We start from the raw sequence: 25,179 nt of genomic DNA on the forward strand, positions 1-25,179 counted from the left end.
TTAGATTTAAAATTAGATTTTCGTTTAAATTTTGCGAAAAATTGCTTAGGATTATTTTTCTTAAGAATCTCTAGTCTTTGACCTTCATGCAATAAATACTGTCTTTTGCATTTAGCTTCACAAAGCTTATATGTGCTCTTTTTGCATATCAATACTTGATGATTAACAACACTTTTACAAAAATTGAATTTACGTAATGCAACAATATAATCTTTATACAGTGATTTTAATTTACAATCAAACCATGGTTTATCACTTGTAGATAACTATAACTCATGTACGTTATCTTGCTTTGTTTGTTTTCTTCTAATGCTACAATAACTGGTGTCAAATTTCTTGATTTCAAAAAAAGGATCTACAATTTCATGAAAAACTTCATTAAATTTGCTAATACAAAAATCCATGTCATTTTGAGATGAGATATCTTCAATATTAATTACAAATTACATTTATCATCAAACTTTACTAAACACATGATTTAACTACAACACATGAACATTAAGGAGGTACCGGTATGTCCATAATGTGTATAAAAGTTTGTCATATTCAAAATACTTTCAGTGGTTTAAAATTTGCTAACTACTCTGATATGTAACAATTTTCAGAAAGAAAAAATATTCATTTCGTTTTATTGCTTATTTTAAAACGAAGGAAGTCACAATATGGAGGTGTCCCATATCACCTTGATATTCAATAAACATTTAAAAGGCATATCCCCTATCCCACACCTATCATTTTTTAGTCAAAGTATTTCCTGCATGCAAAATATGATTCGAAAATGTTCTCCTTTGCATTCATATCCACTTTTTTTTTCTTTATGAACACAATACCCAAATACAGGTTAATCTCGGGTAGAGGACATACTATAATTGTTATCAAAACATAATTCACACCTGTTGTTCTGTACCTAATTATTTAACATGTCAAATGTTTGCAATAAGGGAACACAGCCAGTGGCCACGTTTGGCATCCAAAATGAAGCCATATATATTTAACTAAACTCTAGGTATATTAGACTACTGATTCTGTTTGAAAATTAAACAGTTATTTTTTCAACGTTTAATAAAATAACACTTGGAGAAGAGAAAATTTGACGTAGTGAATTTTCTGTCGTCAGAATTGTACCCACTATTCCTTTTAAATTGCATATGGCTACCAATGTATTCTAAAGGGACCTAGACTTGATTTGAGTTGAAAATTTTATTTTTAATTTTTATGAATACAATGGAATGATTCACCAAAATGTGAATGTCAGATCTAGAAGTCAAGTTACATGCGAGATACAGAGGAAAGGTGCCGTTGTTATGTAAACAAAGTTCAAGTCCTATATTTGTTATAGTCTGTCTAAAGATATTTCTGCCGCATATTTTCTTAAATTATTCGATATTTATAAAACCTCTTGATTCAGACGATGTTCATTCAATAGTACGAAAAAATCCAAAGATTTCCCTTTTGAAACGCCACCTCTAGCTAGTCAGGTTTGAATACACAGCTAAAAATAGAAAGTCTACGGGGATTTTGCATTGCATCCGCCATAATTAAACCTGAATGATAACGTTGAAAAATCGTGCGAGGTATTCTGTGTGACTTCCGAAATGGAGAAAAGATGTTAACATTCACCCTTATAAATCTCCGTTGGAAATCTGTTTCCGTTCCTGTGAATTTTTACCAGGGTAAAAAGATAATGTGTGTATGAAGTTATCTTGGAAATTTTCCTTTTCAACGATTTCAATTGCACTTCTTTCACACGTATGTGTATTTTTATTCAAAATCGTCAAAATGTGCAGCAAAAATATCTCGGGACAGACTATAACAAATAATGTAAAGTAAAGAAATCAAAATTTCTTTGACTTAATAACCTTTTACAAAAAAGATAACCAGATCCAATGTGTTCAAAAATGATATTACCAACAACAAAAGCAACTTTAAATTGAAACGTATACAAATACAACACATATGTAAACAATACCAAGATCCAAGCTTTGTTTACAAAACAAAGATTTTTAACCTCTGTAACTCGCTTGTAACTCGATATTTGACTTTCAAATTTTGACAAAGCATTAAAAACATCAATATTGACCATTCTAGACACATTTAAGAGTATTTTAAGAATGTAATGCATTAAAAAGATAAACATTCTGCTAATTCTAAAAAAAAATTCTGCATTGATAATAGTAAAATTAAGTATATTTAGATAATTATTCAATAGATATTAACATAGAAAGAACAGTATTTATGAAGTTACTTAATAAGGCCGTAACAAAGTCTTTTTAAAGCGACTGTACAGTTGTTTAACCTACTGGTAATATAGCCCTTACCGAAATATAGGCCTCTGACAAACGCAAATATGCGGAGAGTTTGCTGCAAATTTGCAGCAAACAGCTGCCCCAAATTTGTGGCAATTTCAGAATTAGTATGCAAATTAGCTATTGACAAAGTGCCTCTAATTTGCCGCAAGCTCAGAATTTGTATGCAAATTAGCTTCTGACAAATTGTTTGCCGCAAATTTGCCGCAAGCTTACAGTTAAACATAGCAACTTTAAGATATCACAGCATAAGAACAAGAGGTCAATAGGCCTTAACGGTCACCTGAGTACCATAGCCCACACAAAAACTTGTCGAGGAGTCTAATTTATGCATTTAATTCAGTTTCATTCTGGTGTAGAAAAATTATTTTATTGTAACGATGATCACTTCCCTGCCTGAAATCTTTCAAGAAGGATTATGAAACCTCTAATTCTAATAAAATGATGTATATTAGAGTGCATGCCATGTTATTGAAAAGGTACAAGGCTCTGATAGAAATAAGTTCCCCCATATATGTCTACTGTCGAGCTGGTTTTGTGTGTATATGTTTTCATGGATAAACTAATATAAGGTGGCGAGTAAACATGTTTTACCTAATCCCTCACCCCAGACAGAAACTCTCCCTATAGGCATTTATACAAAACACATTAGAATCAAAGCCATCAGATTTATACTCTTCTCCTACTCTAGCTTTTGTATATACACATTTCATAAACAAGACATCACCATCTAGTAATTATACCAAAATCATTTTACATGTACTCACTATCAGTGATAATGGTTAGCCAATTATTACTTAAACGAGTCTATTTGTTTACATAAAAACTGTTTTTGTTTCAAACGATAAAAATACATTACTCTTTTGATTATACAACTTCTAAATTACATTTTTTTTTAAACATTTTATTGAAACTCTTTTACAATTTTACAAGGTACAAGAAAAATTAACATATACCATAATATTGTGCAAAAGAGTTATGTATGATAGAGAAAGAAAAAAGAGAAAAAAAAGACAGACAGGCAATCACATTATGTACATCAAACATAAATCAGCTATGTATATTTTACTTATAGTAATAACTGTAATAGATATTGGTTTCCTAAGTTATATATAATAGCTAATATATATGCTACCTACAGCAAATCACAAATTGTTTTCCATTCTCTTTCATATTCTAAATACTTGCGGTTTTTTAATAACATAAATTTCTGAATAAGGAATATGTCGGCAATTATGATACTTAAACTAAAAATTACATTATACTTAATGTTTAATAACTGAATTATGATGAAGCAAGGGAATATAACTCCTTTATGGATCAGGAATTATAAAGAAGCAAGGGAAAATAACTCCATTAACTTTCACAATTTTGGAGTTATAAAGAAGCAAGGGAAAACAACTCCATTACTTTAACAGTTTTTTAAAACTTTGATAGCTTCATTCTGTCTTTTTTCTAAATATGTGAATAAACTCACTTCTTTCTTTGATATCCCTAAGCAGAATGAAATAAAAAGACAAATATATACCCCCTCCCAGCCTTAACCCTTGCCTCAGCCTGAACCCCTAACCGAGGGGCAATGGATTTCACAATTTAGGTAGAGGAGTTCGTGGACATCATAACCATGCATTTAGTTTTTCCCCACATCTGTGGGAGTAAAGAGGATTTTCTAAGATTTAATACATTTTTACCCTATGGCTATATTGACCCCACCCACGGGTCTAAACCCCTGTCCCAAGTGTAATGAATTTCACAATTTATGTAGGAACCTGCATGGACATTTTAACCATGCATTTAGTTTTTAACAATTATGAATGGGAGTAGAGAAGAAGATTTTCTAAGATTTAATACATTTTGAAACATTTTACCATATGGCCATATTGGCCCCACCCAAGAGCCTGAACCCCTGACCGAGAAGCCATAAATTTCCGTAGAGGGCTTCATGGACATCAAAAAAAAATTCATTTAGTTTTATCCTCACACTTGTTGACGTAGAGAAGAAGATTTTTCCAAAATTTGGCCTTTTCGCATATTTGGCCCCGCATTTGGCGCCCCGGGGGTGGTAGTGCCTAAATTTCACAATAGGTTACAATTTGCCATGTAGTTTTCACGAAGAAGTTAAAAATGTAAAACTGTTAACGCACAACGCACGTTTACGGACGAAGACCGATTGCATTAGGTCACCTGAGAGAGTCAGGTGACCCTAAAAACAATTAATAAATGATTTATTCAATAATGGTTACTAAAACATGTACTATGCTTTTAAATCAATTTACAAATAACTTCTACTGGTGATTAATAAACTGGAGATTCAACACTACTAGATTAATTGTTCTCGAACAATAAGAGGTCATTCCACTTAATTTTTTTAATAAATGGCAAAATTGCTCAATAAGGTATACAAAAACTTGTCTTTTGTATACAAAAAACATCACTATGGGTGCAGGCAGCAATACCGTTAATTCAGTGAGATACGGAGAAAGACACGATATGGTATAATCTTTGGGTTGCATTAATTCCAGACCTTGTGATCTTTCACTGTTGTATGTTTTAGTGTGTAGATTATGTTACTATTAGACATATTCAGTAAACATGTATCACATTTCACCATGAAACGCAATGATGTGTAGTTAAATTATACCTAGACATGCGAAGCCTTTCTTTTACGACCTGGTAAAATTTACAGTGTGTGTCATACGATACTGATGTAACCAATAACTATGGTAAGGGAAAGAGTCTAGTATGCGGGGCTTCTTATGGATCTTTTAGTTACATTTTCAAACAATGTTCCTCAATACGACAGATATAAACATGCACATTTCGGGTTTACCATTTATCATTATCATTATGCAACACACATGCTTTACATGTATTAATTACCATGAACTATAGATTAAAGTCGTAACACATCATGCCATCATCAAATAATTTAATTTTGGTTGTAACGCGGCAATTGATTGGATAGAAAAAACAAAACGCACTTAATTTACAGTAAATTACTAAAAATAGGAATGAACTCAATTTCTACCCACGTTATAACCTTGGCTTTTTTGTAATCCGCGAAGCGGATTACAAAAGCGTAAACTGCCCCAATCCAGGTTATACTCGTTTAACCATGGTAGACATTGAGTTCATTTCTTAAATATAGATAAAAGAATCTAAACCAAGCACATCAGCATAAAACTATGAAGCTATTTGAATAGGAGAAAAACAAAATACATTCCATTCCAAAAATACAACTGTGTATATTTCGATAAAAAGATTTTATTTTTTTATTAATAAGGCATTGACAATTATCAAAAAGCATGATATATAACACAATACAAATAAAACATTCCAATTTAATAAGGAGATTTAAACTGCCAACAAATGCAGCGCACAATATTTGTTTAATTGCACTCCTAATCTGACAAATTTGGGAATTATTTGATTAAAGTCTGTCCGCGTCTGCCATCTTTTTCAGAGTCCTCTTTTGAAAACTGTAGTTGATGTCCAATTCGTGTGTAGCTTTTATTGTTACCTTTTTAGTTAAAAAATTATCTCATTTCTAATTAAAAATGAAGTACACCGAAACCGATTGGAAATTTTTCTGACTCATCGACCAGTCTCCTGTTACCTTCAAACAATCTCTGAAATGTTTGCATGTTATTGTTCAAGTCATATGAGGAAGGCTCATAAAGGGTTACATCGTTCAAGCCTGAAGGGACTGCATATGTTTATGACTTTCTAAATGCATTTTCTAAGACGATTTTGAATTTTACGGAAAGAGGTACCAGTAGAAAAAATATACATGAACTGAATGTACTTTGTTGTATGCAATAGCTCCAAATTAGTTTTAAAATGTTGTAATTGCTATGTACATAGGCGGAAAATTCATGGATCAACATTTAAGCCGTCACTCCCAATGAACATTAAACTAGCCAATCAGGTCTCAGTTCGGTCTCTGATCTAGTTCACCGAAACCGAAACCGATGGGAAATTTTTCTGACTCATCGACCAGTCTCCTGTTACCTTCAAACAATCTCTGAAATGTTTGCATGTTATTGTTCAAGTCATATGAGGAAGGCTCATAAAGGGTTACATCTCTGATCTAGTTCACCGAAACCGAAACCGATGGGAAATTTTTCTGACTCATCGACCAGTCTCCTGTTACCTTCAAACAATCTCTGAAATGTTTGCATGTTATTGTTCAAGTCATATGAGGAAGGCTCATAAAGGGTTACATCGTTCAAGCCTGAAGGGACTGCATATGTTTATGACTTTCTAAATGCATTTTCTAAGACGATTTTGAATTTTACGGAAAGAGGTACCAGTAGAAAAAATATACATGAACTGAATGTACTTTGTTGTATGCAATAGCTCCAAATTAGTTTTAAAATGTTGTAATTGCTATGTACATAGGCGGAAAATTCATGGATCAACATTTAAGCCGTCACACCCAATGAACATTAAACTAGCCAATCAGGTCTCAGTTCGGTCTCTGATCTAGTTCATCTAATTTGCAGGGAAACATTATGCAGACCATCGTTTACATCTGAAATGAAGTGTCATGCAGGGAATACATTTAAGTGTTAAAACAGCATAAAGTGAAGAGTAAGTAGTAAAAAGAACCAGTTTTCTTTAAAATACGTTTTAGATGTTTAATGTATTAATGATTAGATGAATAAGCAATTTTATAAATGAAATATATGAACTATCGATAGCAACAAATTCTGGATTTAATTTCTGGGTATTATATATTTTGCGATGTAAACGTTATTGCGAAAAAGGCAAATATAAGATAATTGCAAAAATTACGGGATATAATGTATATATGAAATCTTATGTTCGGAGTTATGAACCTCTTACCGTGGTTTCGAGCAACCTTATTAATGAATGTGTCGCATGTACAAGTAGTTGTTTGGCCAATAGTGTGCCTATATAGCCTTAATTGAAAAATGAACAGTGTAAACCTTGACATATAAAAATATATAGATTTTCATTTTAAAAGATAAGTAGGTTACATGTAAAATGCAGGTTTTTTTGTTTATAAGTAATAAATGGTTAAACTTCGTCCGCGCCTGCAAATTTTCTTTAACTATTTATCTAGAAATGAAGTCATAAGTTATTAAAATGATTTACAACAAAATCGATTATAAATTTTTACTCATCGACCATCAACCTCCTGTTAACTTTAACCAATCCCTGAAATGTTTACATGCTATTATTCAAGTCATATGAGGTCGGCTGGTATAGTGTTACAATATTAAAGCCTGACGGGAGTGCAGGTCTGGTATTTAGGCCAAGTATTCTGGAAAGAAATGTTCACAAACTAAATAAACTTTCATGATGAGTTAGCAATGTGAACACTTTCTTCTGAAGCATTTTTAGATAAAATTTGAATTTTACAATGACAAAGACGGGAAAAGAATATCATGCGTTCCGATACATTGACATGAGATTTTTTTTCTATATCTTTCTTAAACGATTTTATTTGTTTTAACAGAATGGCTGTTTGGAAAATGTCTGAGGCGTTGTATATGGTAATATGTCAAAAGATAGGAACCCCAGAACTGGTGGCTTCTAGGAGAGATATAGTGGATATCAAGGAACTGTTGGAAAATAAAAAAAATAATTGGGCGAGAACAATGTTCAGTGGAAGTCACAGAGAAGGATTTAGATTATTGGCATATGGATCAGACGTGGACATTATGATATGGCGAACTGAAAACCGAGTGATCTGGGACTTTTCTCAGTCTGAGTATTACAACACTGATAGACATACAATAATTCTCTGTGACAGTTCAGAGAGTCCACCAGGATTTACTTTACTTTGGTTATCAGTGCAATGCAACGATAATTTAGTTTTGCCTGCATGTGTAGAAATGAATGGAAGGCTCTGTTTGTCAAGTTCTAAATGCAGAGAGTTTAGACGTAATTCATTTACTCCTGACTGTAGAGAACATGGGCCGTGTAGCTCTGGCACATGCACATTTGGTACAACAAATCTCCCCACAGCTGATTTCGATATTGCTCATTGTTTTGTCAGTGATTTTTGGCCCCCTCTTGCCTCTTCGTGGAGAGACCGCTGTCACTCATGGCCCCCACCTCATGTTGTCAATGACATTGTAAGAAATGGATGCCATTTTGTAGCAAAAGGACACAAACTAGGAAACCACGAAGACAAGGAATGGATGATTTCTTTTTATCAGGCAGAATGCAAACTTGTGTACTCAATGAATCACACACAATTCTTAACTTATGGTTTGTTGAAATTTTTTTTAAAGGAAATAATTAACAAAGGATTAAGAGATGAATATCAAATACTGTCTTCCTACCACATAAAAACATCCGTTTTTTGGGTCATTCAACAAAACACTCTACCACATTGGTGTCCACAAAATCTTCTTGCTGGGTTTTGGGTCTGCTTCAAACTCATTCTTAAATGGGTGTATGAGGGGATATGTCCTAATTTTTTTATACCACAAAACAACTTGTTTCTTAGCAAAATCCATGGCCAAGCACAAACAACTTTATTCGGGCGACTATATGGGTTGTATGAGAAGGGTTTAGCATTGTTGCTACACATCCCCTTTATCAGATCTTCCATCATTGATGTTTTCTGTAATCCTAGACACGAGGTGTTTACCAGTGAACACACTTTGATATCTGAGGCTGATTTTGATGTAGAATTATTCAAAGAGATACATAAGAATGATGTACTACCTACGTCAGACCTACATGATATTACAAGTTTCCTACACACGGTAGAACAGTTGATAATAGATTCTCCCCTGACCCAGTATCAACTTGTCCTGTTACAGAAAATCACTGCCACTATCTTTCAGAGGGCCGCTTTTACATTACAAAACATGTACACTAACACAGGTGGCAACAAACATATGTACATTGCAGACAAAATTTCCTGTCATTTTCTGAAATTAACAGCCAAATTTGGGTTTATTTCAGACCATTTGTACATTGTCATGTATTATTACAGGACATTCAGATATAGGGAAGCTTTATCTGTTATAGAAATTATAAAGGTTAAGTTAGCACAGCCATATCTGATGTATAGGGGACGAGTAGACAGAGAGAGGTATCTTGAAGCTGTTAGGGGATGGTCCTTGTCTAAAAAGATGAGACAGACTGTATTAAGGGACATCAAACTTGAGACAAAAATCAATTATATCGATGAACTTATACCAGAACAGTCTAGCTCACAAGACACACCAGTTATATTGTATATTTCACCTTTTGTACTCTTACACATGCTAGAGTTTTTGTGCTCGAGACATCTTGAAACAAGAAAAGCAAAATCAGCTCTAGATGATCTAACGGCTTTAATACACCATGATCAGGGAGAGTATATACCACTTACATTCAGAGACATCGCCTGGGAAATCCTGGGGATCTGTCATCAGATTACAGGGAATCTCCAGGCTGCACTAGACTCATATAAACAGTCACTCTGGCAGCTCCCATATCATGGAATAGAAACTGTCACTAAAAAAAGAATTCATGATTTACAGATGCCAACATAAGCATTTATGAATTGCAGGCCTTGAGACACTTAACATATGTATAAAAGATATCAGTGGTTAAGCAAACATTGATCTCTATAATCTTTATATGTTTTGTAGTATATAATATATTGTTAAATCGCATCTGTACTGGAAACGAGAGAGAGAGAGAGAGAGAGAGAGAGAGAGAGAGAGAGAGAGAGGCTACTGCTTAAGTGTAAATTTTGAAATGTTCAGCATATTATTCAGTTTATATTACATATAATATTATTAAACTACTTAACGTTTTATTTATTGTTGTTTGATGTTCTAAATAGAATACGTTTTAAAATATGAAGAAAAATATTTATTTTTGTTATAGTCAGTTGTATTCTGTTATATATAGTAGGTTTGTATAATAGAATATTCTGGAGTGGTCAGCTATTCTTTCTAGAATATTCTTGAGTGTCCAGGTAATTCATGTAACTTCTTGTACATATAATTTCTAGAATTTGCTAGATTTATATTTTAGTATAAATAACCTGTAAACAGGCTCATAAGATACTCTCATTGGACTTGTGTTCGAAGACATTAAAGAATTATCTACTTACTGGGACATTGTGATTTGAACTATTCGACAGGTTGTAACGAACACTCTTTAGTTAGGATTCTTATAGTGTAAGTTGTATTTTCATATTTATATATATATATATATATATATATATATATATATATATATATATATATATATATATATATATATATATATATATATTACTGTAAATAAATCATTACGTTAAGTTTACTCTTTGTGATTGATCTTTGCTGGACATAAGGGTTATTCTGACCCATAACAATTCTCACTTTATAACTCTATATAGACGAATGGTCAATAATTGTAATATAAGTTCGTCCGAAAAAATATTGACCGGTCAATATTTTTTTTGATATTGACCGGCTAGAAATAATATCTAGAGAACATTCCCTCTATTTCAAATAATCGCCTCTGATTTGCTGATTCGTAAACGATGACATAAATAACTTTTCGCGACTCCAAAACAAGGTGACGTCATAATAGACAGTCAGTCAAGGCAAGTAAACAACGGACGCGCAATGCGACGGTTTGCTATCATAACGGATATAAGGATTTGCGAATTACTGTGAAGTAAAATCAGGTAGAACATCTGTATGTTAATTCTTATGGTCGGTGGAATATCACCAGTGACCGTTTGATGCTGAGGATATTTTGGACATGAACTTTGCGTCGGACAATATTTCGTCCATCGGGGGTTAATATAATCAATGTTGCCCGAAAACACAGCCAACATTTGTTTTGTTATACGAAGAAACAAACCAAAATAAAAAAGTAATTGAAAACAGATCGCCGTAATTTTCTCAGCTCAACAAAGAATTCACGAATTCAATCACTACGGGTGCAGACAGCAATATTTTTATTTCAGTTAGACACAGAGAGAGACACGATCTTTGGGTTGCATTAATCATAGACACGTGTAACTTTTGAATGTGGTTAGGTTTAATTTGTAGATTGTGTCATAATTATATATATATGTAATGTTTCGACATAAAATGGAATAATTTGTAGTTTAGATCGCGGAATCTTTTCAGGTTTTTATCATACGTAGACTGATGTAACCTTTAACTATAGTAAGATAAAAAGCTTGGTTTCCTTTCGTCTTTTAGTTACATTTGAAAGCAGAGTTTAGTGATTATACAAATAAAAGTCATTACACATAACGAAAATATAAAAGCACGAAGCAATTGGAATAATCCAAAAGAAACTACCTCATAAAAAATACTGTTTATATTTTATTTAAATATTTACTTAATATTAAGGTTACTACTATTTAAAAAAAAATCATGATATGTAACATGTTGCAAATATATATATAAGATTTATGAGAAAATAATAATAATGAGACTAAAATCCATTAATAAATACAGCGCACAATATTTCTTTATTTATATTACATTTCTGATCTGACAAATTTGTAAATTATTTGATTGAACTTTGTTCACGTCTGCCATCTTTTCATAACCTTCTCTTGAAAATTGTAGCTTGTCTTTAATTCTTGGTATTGTTGCATGTTGGTACAAGTGTAGCCTTTTTAAATTAACTTTTCATCTAAAATGAACTAATTTGTTATATTAAAAAAAACCAAAAAACAAAGCGAAACTGCAGGGAAATTTTACTGACTCATTGACCATACGTCTACTATTATATTTTTAAATCCCTAAAATGTTTGCATGTTATTGTTCAAGTCATATGAGATAGGGTGGTATAGGGTTACAATGTTCACGGGGGTGCAGGTGTGGTATTTAGGCCAAGTATTCAGATTTTTTCGAAAGAAATGTTCACAAACTTAAACAACTTTTATACTGAGCTATAATACCAAGAGAAAACTTTCTTCTATATGCATCTAGCCGGAAAAGACTTTAAAAGAAAAAAGGTATATTAAATGAAAGACAGAGGGATCTATAGGTTTTAAGCATTATAGATTGGGTAGCTTTTATATGAACGAATGTTTAAATTATTTTTGCTTTATTTTGTTTTCCACAATAAGATAATTGTGTCTGAATCGATTCTAATTAAATTATCATGCAATGATGGACTAACTGACCAATTAATTCTAATCAACTAGTTTTACACTATTTTAGATAAAATAATACACCGATACATGAAAACTGGCTTTATATATCTGCTTTTGTTGTGTCCAGTAGCTTCTAAATAAACTGAAAAAAACCTTTAATTTAGCTATGCATACAGGCGGAAGATATCTGGTACAACATTTGGGACGTTACACACAATGAACAATAAACTAACCAAGCAGGTTTCAATCCCGTCTCTAATCTATTCAATTTAAATGGCAAGAAAAGTAATGTGTTAGTTTATCTCTAAGAGTGGTTTGCAACGGATTGATTTAAAGTATATATATTGAAGTATTAAAATTATGTACAGCAAAATGTGTAAATACACGAAAATGTATTGAGTAAAGTTATATGCAGTAAAATGCAAGTATGAGTAAAATAATCTTAGCTGTGTATATATTTCAGGTAGCATGGGACAGTTTCGAATAAAGTACCCGGTCAATATTTTTGTAAAATTGAGAGTTGCTGTACTTGAAGGCTTATGAGTGTTGCTAAAATTCATGAAATGGTTTTAAATGATTATCATTAGTTAGAGGGGTGTCTCTTGTTGAAATTGATATGCAATATGTAGGCCCCTTATGTTAGGTACATGAGAATCAGAAGTAAAATGCGAAACCTGCGGTTATGACTGTTGTGCTGACTTTACACAGTGAAATTGCAAGTTACAGACGGGAGGTAAAATAACACGAAAAGTAGGTGGATGTGACATTGTATACTATACACCGGTAAGTTTGTGACATGTGATAGTGCAACATGCACGCGGTACGGAAGGTCAACCCTCTGCAGGGAATTACCTGGGGGAGGTCTAAAAAGCTGAAAATTCATGAAAAATTAGCAAAATATGAAAGGGTCAAAATCTCATAAAAACCAGAATGTAGAGAATTTTATAGGTTTTGATTAGTAATTTTCTTCAGAAATTGGTGATCGGCCTTATAAAGAGTGAATTAAAGGTATTTGTGTTGAATGGGAACTGAGGACATTCTAGTTACAGAGTTCCGAAGACATGCATCCCTTGGCTTCAATGAATTGTATAAAAAAACTGTCCCCTGCCACCTCAGATCTCTTTTTGTACTTTTTCATTGAAGCCTATGGGAAAATTGACATCTTTGTTAAGTCAATTAACACCAGAATAAAACTCTTGTTTACTTACTGATAGTTATTATTTTGGAACCGCAAAGCCAACCTGACACATATGGTTACCCATTTCACTATTTCACGAGAACAGACACGATAAAAATAATTAAAGACTACGTACATGTATATGCATTTTAAATGCAGACAAAAAGTACACGGATTCAATTTTGACCCACAATGCAATTCCAAGCATTGCAAACGGGGGCGTTTTCATGTTCTCGCACGAATCAAAGTATAACTTTTGAGAACCAGATAAAATTTGTAATGCAAGCACGGTATGCTTTTTAGGTAAGTAAAACAGTATATTATTTAGTAGTTTAAATAATCAGGAGAGTTTTTAAAAAGCCGGACGACACAAAACCGACGTGACCTCTGACGTCATAATGACGTTTAAACAAGGGGAAATAACTATAACTGTATTTCTGTAAATTGAATATTGAATTAAAAGCTAATGAATGAGAACATTTTTCAGAGTTATAAAACAATTGTAATTTGCACTCATTTTAGTGTTTAAATTTAATAAATTTTAAGAGGATTCCACTGATTTCCACAAATTTGGGGTTTTCCTGACCCCTGATTTTCGGGTGGGGGGGGGGGGGGTGGGGGTTACAAGTCAAGCCTACCAGACAACACTTTAAAACATACTTTGCCAAGGTGAACTGACGTTACAATCACTTTTAGAAAGTTAAAACTTTATTATTCAACGACATTTAATACTAGATTAAAATAGTTCTTCAGTACTCATAGAATCATAAATCAATAAAAACTCGAAGTATTGCTTATTTTCTGTAGCGTAAAAAGAATGGATAATAAAAAAATATATTGAATCTAATTTCTATTTCAATTAATTTACTTTTTGCATCCATTTGTGAAAACATACTATTTTATGATTAATCAATTATAATGACACGTGTATACATATTTATCATAGACAGCGCTCGCCCCGACGATCGCACCGTAGAACATATTATAGAAGTGGTGGTCACATAGTAAGAATACAAAAAAATCGTGATTAACCCTTTGCCCTGGACACATATTAAATGTAACCGAAGATTAACTCTTAATATAAAAAGTAATACGTCTTACCAAATATATTCGAGTAACACAACGCGATGGGGACAGCATGTCGTTTAGATATTATATTAGAGTAATTTGAACTTTCTAGAAATATTTTGGTAAAAAAAAAAATACATGAACTCTTTCTTTATTAAAATTTAAAATAAATTAAATCATTTCTGCAGATATTTTCAAAATGTCCTTTTTCATCCAAGGAAAATAACTATTCACAAAAGATTAAGGTGATAAATGATCAGCTTCTTTTAAGTTATCAGTCATACGCATTTGGTTTATTTTGCATTGATTGTTACATAAAATACATATCCATCTTTATTCATTCATTCTTTATTTATTTATTTTCCTCCGAAGAGGATCATGAAGTATAAATTGTCAAAAGTTCATAAAAAATGGTGTAGTGCAAACAATAACGAGGATACAGGAGGAGTTGAACAGATGTACATAAGGTGAAAAGAGAAACTATGAATGAATAAATACATAAATATCAAATATATAAATATATTGATAAATTGTTATGTAATGGTCACATTGTTTATTTAGATAAGAAATGTCGCTCTGTTGTATAGAGCTGCGGTGTTGTTCACTAGTTTGAAGCATTCAAAAGGAAGTATATTCGGAGCTACCTAATTGGGTGAGTGTTTGTTGACCTAGGATAACCAAGAACAGATCGTCGTCGGTAAGAGCACATAATTCTGCCGACAACCGAATGTCAAAGAGATTCACAATGTCGATCCAACATAGATCTCGAATGTTGGCCCTGGCTAGGCAAATACAAGAGGCATGAGCAAATACATTGGTAAACAGTTTTTGGCATAATAAGCATACTTGGTTTTGGTTGAAATCGCGGGGAACTGAGGTAAGTTTGCAGAAAAATTTAGACAAATTAATTTCATAACAATTTCGGAACATTTTTTCAAATTATCGATGGTTCTGTATTGCCGAAGATTGAACGAAAAAAAGTTGAAGTCAGAGTGGCAAGTTAAACGACCCTGACGTTGTAGTTTGTTGCGATGATACCGAGGTCATGAAAATTTTCTTCCAGGCCGGTTTGTCGGGGAATGATCCGTCCTGTGGCGGCAACTTTGCAAGTAGTTCACGAGTCCGTACAAGTGATGAATTTGCAAAATTTCGGGAATGAAACCAAACTGGGTACGTGCTAAATCGTAAAGAAAAGAGTATAAGCGTTTCAGAAATATTTTCTTTGCAAGGGTGTTGGAACTCAATCGACAAAGCCTTCCAAAGAATAAAAGTTTTCTTGTGTAAATTTCTGCATCTATTGGTTTAACATCAAAAATAGGATTCACAGATGTCAGATATACATAATTTTGGAAGTTTAGTGCATTCTTTCAGACGGAGTTTCTGGAGATCACAAAAGGATATGCAGTTCCAGAGTTCACTTCCAAAAAAAGGGGTAGGTAGCAGAACAGCTTTGTGTAAGTGCTATATTGTCTTTGGATTGAGAAACTGTAAGCCAAGATCGGAAGTGCATAGTACGATTTATGGCCCTTGTTTAATGCTTCTGTAATCCTTGTAGACAATAATAACACCTGAATGGTTGTTATTCTCCTGAACAGGAATCAAACATTGTCCGCTCTGAATCCAAATCTAAGAAGCACTAGAGAAAAGTTTGATTCTATCCAAACGTAAAAAGAGCGTAAACCATAATGGCTTACAGGTCGGTACCTCCCATAGTTTTCGGCCGGAATAACTTGTACACTGAACCGTGGCAAAAAAAAAAGAGAAAAGACAATGAAAAGTTTGAAGTCCCCTTCAAACAAATGGCTTAAAACAAAACAAGGGAAACTGTTCAGGCAGTGGTTGACTTCATAAAAGACGAAATTAGAGAGAAAGGGGGAGTAGTCAATAATCGCTGAGCAGAGGATCTGCCTTAAATCGGATTAGGAATACACTTACACCAAACACCTGAAGGATCTACAAGGAATTCGGGACAGATCACAAATCAACGACAGGGGACAAACCCTGGGAAGAAGACACCATGTTGGCAACCGGCCATCCCAAGGAAAAACCGGACAGGACCGCAGACATAATTATCAGCGCCCCAATTACTCGATTAATTTCAAAGGCCATCCTTACTAGACACAGCGCAACTAGCTGCATTTACTATTGGAAGTTTACAGTGCAAAAAGTAAGAATGAAAATTGTGCAATTCATTTTATTGAATATAATCTTTTGCAGTGCGGAAATTTTTGTGATGTATTATAATGAAAATATCCTTAAACATTTAAAAGACCTAAACAAATAATTGAGCGAAGTAATATTACAGAATAATAAATAATTTGTTTACGACGGTGCATATACAAGTCAATGTTCAGGGTACCTGGCGCAGGACCAAACTCGGATTTTTGAAAAATTAAACATTTACCATTTAAGTGTTTGTATACGTACAATTTATACAAGTAATAAAAGAAATAAAACTGTATATGTACATTTTGCTATTTACTGTGACTAACTTGCATGTGCATGTTTCACTAGTGTTTGATTTAAAATCCGGAGACAGTACACAAATATGCACCAATCAATAGTAATCTGACAGCAACAGTTTATTGAATTATTACGACAAGGCGGCGCAGCAAAATACAGCAAATTGGGGGAATCTTTGACTAAGAACTTTTTGGCCAAGAAATTCCTTTAACAAACACCATATGATGGAAAGGGGATAAAAGCTTCAGTTAATCTGGATTTATTTACCGATTGAGTAGAATCAAAACAAAGGGACTAAATATCAAGTACTTTCTACATACAATCTGATTTTAGCAAATTTGTACAAAATAAATTTAAGAGACGTTTCACAAAATGTTGACTTTTGGGAAGAAATAAATCGATTTTTTTCTCAAAATATCAAGAATGGAGAGAATATATTTAACTGTTGCGATTTTAAATAAAAAGAAAAGATGGAAATTGAAGAATTGTTCATGTTTTCCATTTGTATATAAGGTACATGTATTTAAAAAAAGAGCCAAAAGACGGTAAAAGAAAAGGCTGAGAAGGCTCGATGGTCGTGACCATCTTTAGTTTTGTTGATCACCTAAAAATATATTAATTTATTTATTTATATTTTCAGGTTTTTTTTTTCAATTTTAAAGAATAGGTTAAGAAAGGAAGCGTTTCAGTGCCATATCTGCACATAACAATTTTTTATTTTCTACAATTTATTCTGCAAAATTTTAACTTTAAATGTATAATTTACACTTATATGCCCTATCTGTAAAATTCACACGATATAACGCGTATCTTTCGCAAACAAGCGTGAAACTTTCGCGAATATAGATATTGTCATTTCATACAAGAACCCTTATGAAGAATAATGACTGAAAACAAACACATTTTAGTTTTAATAAAACATGATAACCATTTTATACAAAGATAAAAATAAATCTGATAAAACATCATACAAATTAGGATAAATCAAACGTGAGAATCTTCAAAATCTTACTGATTTCAAACGACATAATGCATCGCACGCTGTGTTATAGAAAATGAGACATCACCATTTGCATAAAAACTTTAATTAGAATTAAAAGGCTTATCAGTGTAAAATTGAAATGATATCATTGTTCAAAACATTATCGATGTTATATCGCCGCGACATAAATTATTATCTAGTGTATCGGTTTTATATTAAAAAAAATAAGTCAAGCTGTGAATTGAAAAAGTCAAATCTATACCTTTTTAAAGCTTTTGTTTAAATTTAGATAACATAAATTCGTCCACTAAATTTATCACATATGTCGTTTGAAAATTAGACTTAAAATTTTAAAGATTCCTCATGTTTAAATTTTTATCAATTTTAGAAAAAATGAAAATGAATGATTGCCTCCTCGAGCAAGATTATTTTATTTTTAAGTATCAACACAAAACGGATAAGGTAACTATAATGAATAATAAGTATTTTTTTTAAAACTTAAATGAGTTTTCTGTCATTGCTTTTCATAAGGGTTCTTGTATAGAATGACAATATTTATTTTAAAAATGTGCATTATATAGCAAAAGTTTCGCGTTATATAGCAAAAGTTTCGCGGTTTTGGTTTTTTGTTGTTTTTTTAATTTTTTTTGGGGGGGGGGGGGATTTGTGTGTTTATTTGCGAAAGTAACTTGTTTATTAGCAAAAATTTCGCGTTTTTTCGCAAAATTCTTTCACCTACGAAAATGAGCTCAAAGGGTTTTCGTAGAAACCTAAGGCGGTTAAGAGGACGTTTTAAAATAGAAAATCTGGACTTATTTTCATTTAGTGGATGAACGTAATTTGTATACAAAGGAATGTTGCTGGCTAAAATTACGTGGATGTATGTATCAATCTCAAAATAACCAAGCAACGTCTCCTTATCACAAGAAATTAAAAGAGAATTGAAATATGGTCCTTTCGATAACTTACTCCCTGCAAATATCTACCTTCGATTTGGGAAAATTATGGTCTTTTCTCCCTATTAAGAATATTCAATGATGAATTTCTTTTTTTATTTAAATACTTTTTTCGATTTTTTTTTTAATATAAAATAAGCCTTTTTAACATTGGAAAATTTTGATAAAATATTATCTTATGAATTGAACTACCTGCGTAGCACGCCCTCTAGTGAGTGAGGGAGTGTAGCTAAGAAGGAATTTTGGACAAACAAACATTCCAAGCATTTTAGCAAGTGTCAATCAGTTCCGATTGGAGATTTAAAATGTGGATGCCAGACCATTTCTGAAACAATGCATATTTCTAACTTTTCGTAAGTTCATAATGTCTTTTTATATTTAACCCTTTTTTTACCTTTCAAATTCTATTATGAAATTTGGAAAACATAATTGTGTACACATCGTGCAACAAAGATACACATTTTAAAAAATTAGTAAAAAGTTGAGATCTTGTTTGTTTGTTTGCCTAAATAGTTTGCCTAAATAGTTTGTTTGTTGACTAAAAATAGTATGTGGAAACCCCCCTCTAAAAAAAGTACAATGTGCATAAAGCAAATGCATTAGGAAAATAATGGATAAGGTTAATTATAGGTTAATTATAGGTTATGGGACCAAGTGGATAGAAACTGTTTACAAAAGACATAAAGTGAAACAAATGACGATGTTTCCATTTCCTAAAATGTCTTGTAATATGCGATAATTAAACTTCATTTGAGTAAAACCAACAACATTATTATGGTGGTTTGAAGGGAGGTCTCTCATAACCTTATTTAGAATGGCAAGGAGTTCTTGGATCATAATTATCATAAGTATGGGGAAGTATGTATTCGATTCCATCGAATGAATCGTGTTGTAAATATTTTTTTATGTTTTTTGTTTGTTTTGTTTAAATTCGAAAAACTCATTTGACGTAAAGAAAGTAAAAATTTAACCATTATGAATAAAACCCATGTACTTAATCATTTTATATTTTTAGTAAACTGCTTAATAAGTAATCTTAAGTAGTATTTTTCTAAATAAACATGTTACTTTGTTGAGGGGGTAAAAATTATGGACTTCAGAAAAAGAATTGGAATTCTTTGTTCTATGTACATGCACATAATAATTCTCTGAAGATATGTAAGCACAGGAATAAAAATATTTGAAGTGAATACACGTACTATACTAAATGCGTGATTGTCATTTGAAACATACTAGTGATAGGGTTGTGGCCACTTGTGGGCATATGCCTCGGCTTATTCTACCAGGTTCTTTACATGATTTGTTTATGGTTAAAAATGACCTAGACACATTTTGAGATCAAAATTTCATTTTTTTAAATTTTCATGTATAAAATGGTTAACATTTTTTTTTAATTTTTAATAATTCACAAACATTTAGATCTTAGACTGCTAATGAAATAAATAGAAAATAAATCATTGTTATATAACAAAGTTCAAGTCATATCTGTTGACAAATAATTTTAAATAAGAAGTTACATTTATTTTGACAGACAGACTTGCGGCAAACAAAATAAACTAATTCGACGTGTTCCTTAATACTATTTTCATCCAAAAAAATCATCATTTAATTGAAACTTACACCAATACAACACCTGTAAACAGAACACAACAAAGAATTCTGAACTCTGTTTCTTGTTTGTAATACTATATTTATAAATAAAGAATTTGACAAAGCACTAAAACCAATACTATATACCAATATTAAACAATTCTAGAAAACTCGATAATCATTTTTTTTTTATAAAAGAATTAAAGATAGCTTTGATCAGTTTTAAAAACAATGTGCATTAATCAGTTTCACCATACATTTTATTCTACCTTTCATTGAACTCTTTTCGTGTAATTTGGAATTTTGTTTGGTGCTTGCTTATAAATGGCTCATTTTTGTTTCTATAGAGTTACCTTCTATTTTTAATTAAGATAAATTTTTGTTTATTACAATTTGTATTCTATAAAAGTTGAAATACACAAAACAACTTGAAATGGATGAACAAAAAAGAAGCAAGGTGCTTTCTGACATCAAGGGACCTGAAGAAAATGCGGATCAAGAAATTACAGAAAAACCAACAAAGAAAGAGAATACGAGGAAGAGAAAGAGGACTCAATCGTTAGAGGTTCTTATATGTGTAGCATAAAGTTGTTCTAAGTACCAACAGAGAAATGATATTTCATTTTAAAAAAACAGTTGTGTCATAAATATTAAAATTTTGTTTTTCAACAGAACCATCTTGACTCAAAATCCAAACGTGATAAGGAAATAGAAAATGACATTAAAGTGTTGAAAAGAGATCAGCGTGTTATCCTGCGAAACCAACAACTTATCATAGATAAAATAGAAAAGCTTACAAATCGTATAGACAATAGGACGCCATCTTTATCTTATCCATGTCTAAAGCAGCTTAAAATATCCTCAACCTTCCGTTTACAAGAGTTCGTCACAAAAAAGTCAAACATTAAAAAAAGACTAGTAAAAGCACATCTTCTAATTTACTTTCACTTAAGAATACATGTGATTTGTATGATCATCTAACCATTATGACCGTATATAGTAGTATAAGATTAACCTAAATATTGATGTTTTATCCTATAACAATTGTAAAGGACGATGTACATAATGATATAATGATTATGATAATGATTATTATGTTAGAGGCCTAGTCTGTGGATGCCCTACAATAATCAGTATATCGGTTCGGTTCATATATATATATATATATATATATATATATATATATATATATATATATATATATATATATATATATATATATATATAATCTGTTTGAAATGTAATTATTCTGGCAATACATTTTCTCCTCTTGACCAATGTTGTTCACTCCTGACAGAATTTTATGTATGTAAAAGTTTTAAGAGTTTGCAGTGACCTTTATGTCTATCCTACTTTATTTAATATAGAAGGGCGATTTAAAATGGTTATATATTAATTTTTTATAGTTTTTCACATGTACAGATTAGATATTTGAATGGAAAAGTTTAAGCGTTTCAAACCATAACATAGAAAATCTGTAAAATTCTTATCAATCCGGGTTTTTCTATCAATTGGGTTTCTTAACATTAATTATTTGATTTATCCATTTGCTTATCACAGGGTCCTCTGTTGACGAATGCATCCATGGGGAGGTATTACAAGAACATATGAAGATGTTGGTAAAAGATATGGACCTGTCAAATGGATTGATCCTTGATGAATTGTTGCAAAACGGCACTTTGACGGACAATGAAGCTCAGGAGATAGGAAAACTGTTTAGACCAGACAAAACAAGAAAATTAGCAACGGCTGAAACAACAAAACTAAATTCAAAGAGTTTCTAGGGTTGATTTCAGAAGAACATTTTTATCCGCACATTGCTAAAGCTCTAGGTCAATCATACGAGGAAAAACTTAACGCAAAAGAAAAATATTCTGAATGCGTCAGATGTTTTATCATTAAAACGTGAATATTAAACATATTTTGGATCATCTATGCGAAAATCATATAAAAGATTTACAAGAAATAGGTAATTATACAAAAGGCGATAAAACAGATCAATTCTGGTGCCTCTTTCAAAAAATGTCTCAATTCGGTGAAAATTGTGTCTCAGTTTTCACAGACTCCCTTAAAGAGCATTATCCTCATATTGCTAAAAAGATCGGAGGATATCACCACCTGAAGTGTTTATGTTTGTCCACTATCTTCTTGTATCCCAGCGGTAGTGGGGGAAACGTTTCTGAGCTCAGTACGACAACTACAATAATCCAAAAATCACAGACACACGAAAAACTAAACGCATACTAATCGGGCGGGAGTATTGGAGAATCTTCCGACATCAGCACATCCACTGTCATCCCAGAACTAAAGCCAGAGACTCATGAATGGGTACAGAAGCATCAAGAAATCAGAGAACCTGAAAGCTTATCAGATGATTGTTCTTCTATTCAAAGCCACACAGAGGTCGTCGAGAGTGAAACAGATATTCCTTACATGTGTGCAAAATTGACTCACATTTCCGATTTTAAGATTATTCATTATTTGAAAGATATTATAGATGGATATTTGGACGATAACAAGCTAGAGACGCAAATAACAAAAATGCATCATAAACGAACAGAAGACAGCCAAATAGAAAGTGATGGAGCAAATCGCGCAAAGAAACACAAAGAAAGAATACCACTATTTAAGTGTCCTCCGATGTTGCAATTACTAGAGGATCACAGGCCCAGAAAATTTATGAGACAGAGTCTTAATATATTCAAATCGATCTGGAATATATATATATTTGTAATGATAGTGAGTGTGCATATCTATTAATAAAACCTTACATGTAATTAATTTATCACCTATTTGTCTACGGATTTTTCCGTTTTCCCGATTATGACAATGAGCACACTACAGGTATGACAGGAAGATACTCGCTCCTCCATGCACATGATCCTACCGTTTAGTTTTTTTAAGAGGCCCGTGTTTGCTCGGAGAGTTCAGAGGTCAGCGAGTTGGTACATGTAAGTCGCCTTGCAAGTGAGCACCGGGATAGTTGAAGTGTTTCGATATTTTTTCGACAGTTTTAATCATTTTCTGAAATAGAGATTGATTATATCATTCCTCATCATCTGTGTGTTTTAGGGTTACAACTCGTAGAAATAATAAGATTTATTTAGAATATAAAATAAATCAAATTATTATAGTAATATTATATTTTGGCTTGACTCATGATTAGCGCCATAATTTTTTGCGCGTAATGGCATACCATATATGTCGTCGTTCTGTTTATATTTGACGTAATCACACTCCTAGCTGTTGAATTCGAGAGGTGGGTGCAATTTCGAGAGATTCGATGCAACCGAGGCAAAAATCGCACTCCCTTGAGGAAGGGGGGAGGACGTCAAACGCCAAAAGAAAATTTTCCGGGAAAGCAAGACCACCGGGAGTAAAAAGAAAATGCAAGGTGGTGGACCCGGATAAAGCCCAGGAAACTGCGCCGAATCACGGACGAGCTGGACCAAGTACCACCACGGACCTGGAGGATGTTGTGTCATCCGTGGCAGAGAGGATGATTCCGGAGTTAAAAAAAAAACATTGAAACCATCATATCAAAAAGATTGGACACATCTGAAGGTAGCAACGTCTCCTTTAATCAGTCTGCTACATGTAATAATCAGCTTAGTGTACCAAATTAGTCTGATTCAGATGATGTATTTTGTTTTGATGCAATTTCTCCCTCATGTTCATCTCAGTCAATTACAAGTATTCATGATGACATAAGTATGCATGTACCCCAGTCAGTAAAACAAAAGATAATGAATGGGAAATTTGTTGAATTGCATACCCTTTTGAATAAGCAAAATGATTTAGAAGCTCAAGAAAATAAGGTCTTATTCATGAATGGGCAATTTACATTGAAACCTACAAATGTGATCAAAATTACAACAATTGATGCTTGGTTGGATGCTTTTTTCATTTTCATGAGTATTTATTTGTCCGCACATATTGATGAAACTCACAGTCTAATCAAATATATAGCAAATGTTAAACTCGGCGCCAGTCGTGTTTCCGGCGGATTGGGTTGGAGAGATTATGACCGCCAGTTTCGTCTGAAGAAAGCCAAAGACAATTCAATATCATGGGGGAAAATTGACCAGGAGTTATGGCTTCTTTACATTACTCCAAATGTGCATTCAGTTTTGAAAAACACTCAAGCATGTCCAAAATTTTGTTATGAATACAATAACAAAGGTTTCTGTCGTTTACAAAACTGCCAATACCAACATCAATGTTTAAAATGTCAAAACAAACACCCTGCTATCCATTGTTTTGACAAACAATGTTTACAAAAATTTCCCAATTCAAAAAATTTTCAAGCTTCACAATCAGCCTCATCAAATTTTCGTCAGTCAGGCTATAGACACCAATTTAACTCTTTTCGTGGAAAAAACCGGTTCAGCTCCAGTTAATGACAAAAGTATGTGTCCTTATCTAGCAATTTATCCCAATCAATCTGTTGCTTTTGAATTAAGATATGGTTTTACGTATGGATTTTTTCTACAATATCAAGGTCCGCGAATTTCAACAACCTGTAATAATTTAGTTTCTGTACATGA

At 32.5% G+C, this 25,179-nt stretch overlaps 1 long non-coding RNA gene across 3 annotated transcripts; it reads left to right on the top strand.

The window, feature by feature from the left end:
* Window positions 1-5,712: 5,712 nt before the first annotated feature.
* On the top strand, window positions 5,713-10,096 carry LOC105341483 (uncharacterized). Of its 3 annotated transcripts, none has more exons than XR_010714856.1 (3): window positions 5,924-6,612; window positions 6,708-6,899; window positions 7,792-10,096. It is a non-coding gene; the product is annotated as an uncharacterized lncRNA (long non-coding RNA). The 3 variants fall into 3 exon arrangements; XR_010714857.1 differs by having other exon boundaries at window positions 6,245-6,612; window positions 6,812-6,899; XR_010714855.1 differs by having other exon boundaries at window positions 5,713-6,899.
* The last annotated feature ends 15,083 nt before the right edge of the window (window positions 10,097-25,179 follow it).

This window comes from Magallana gigas, chromosome 6, assembly GCF_963853765.1.
Source record: "Magallana gigas chromosome 6, xbMagGiga1.1, whole genome shotgun sequence".
Lineage (NCBI taxonomy): Eukaryota > Metazoa > Mollusca > Bivalvia > Ostreida > Ostreidae > Magallana > Magallana gigas.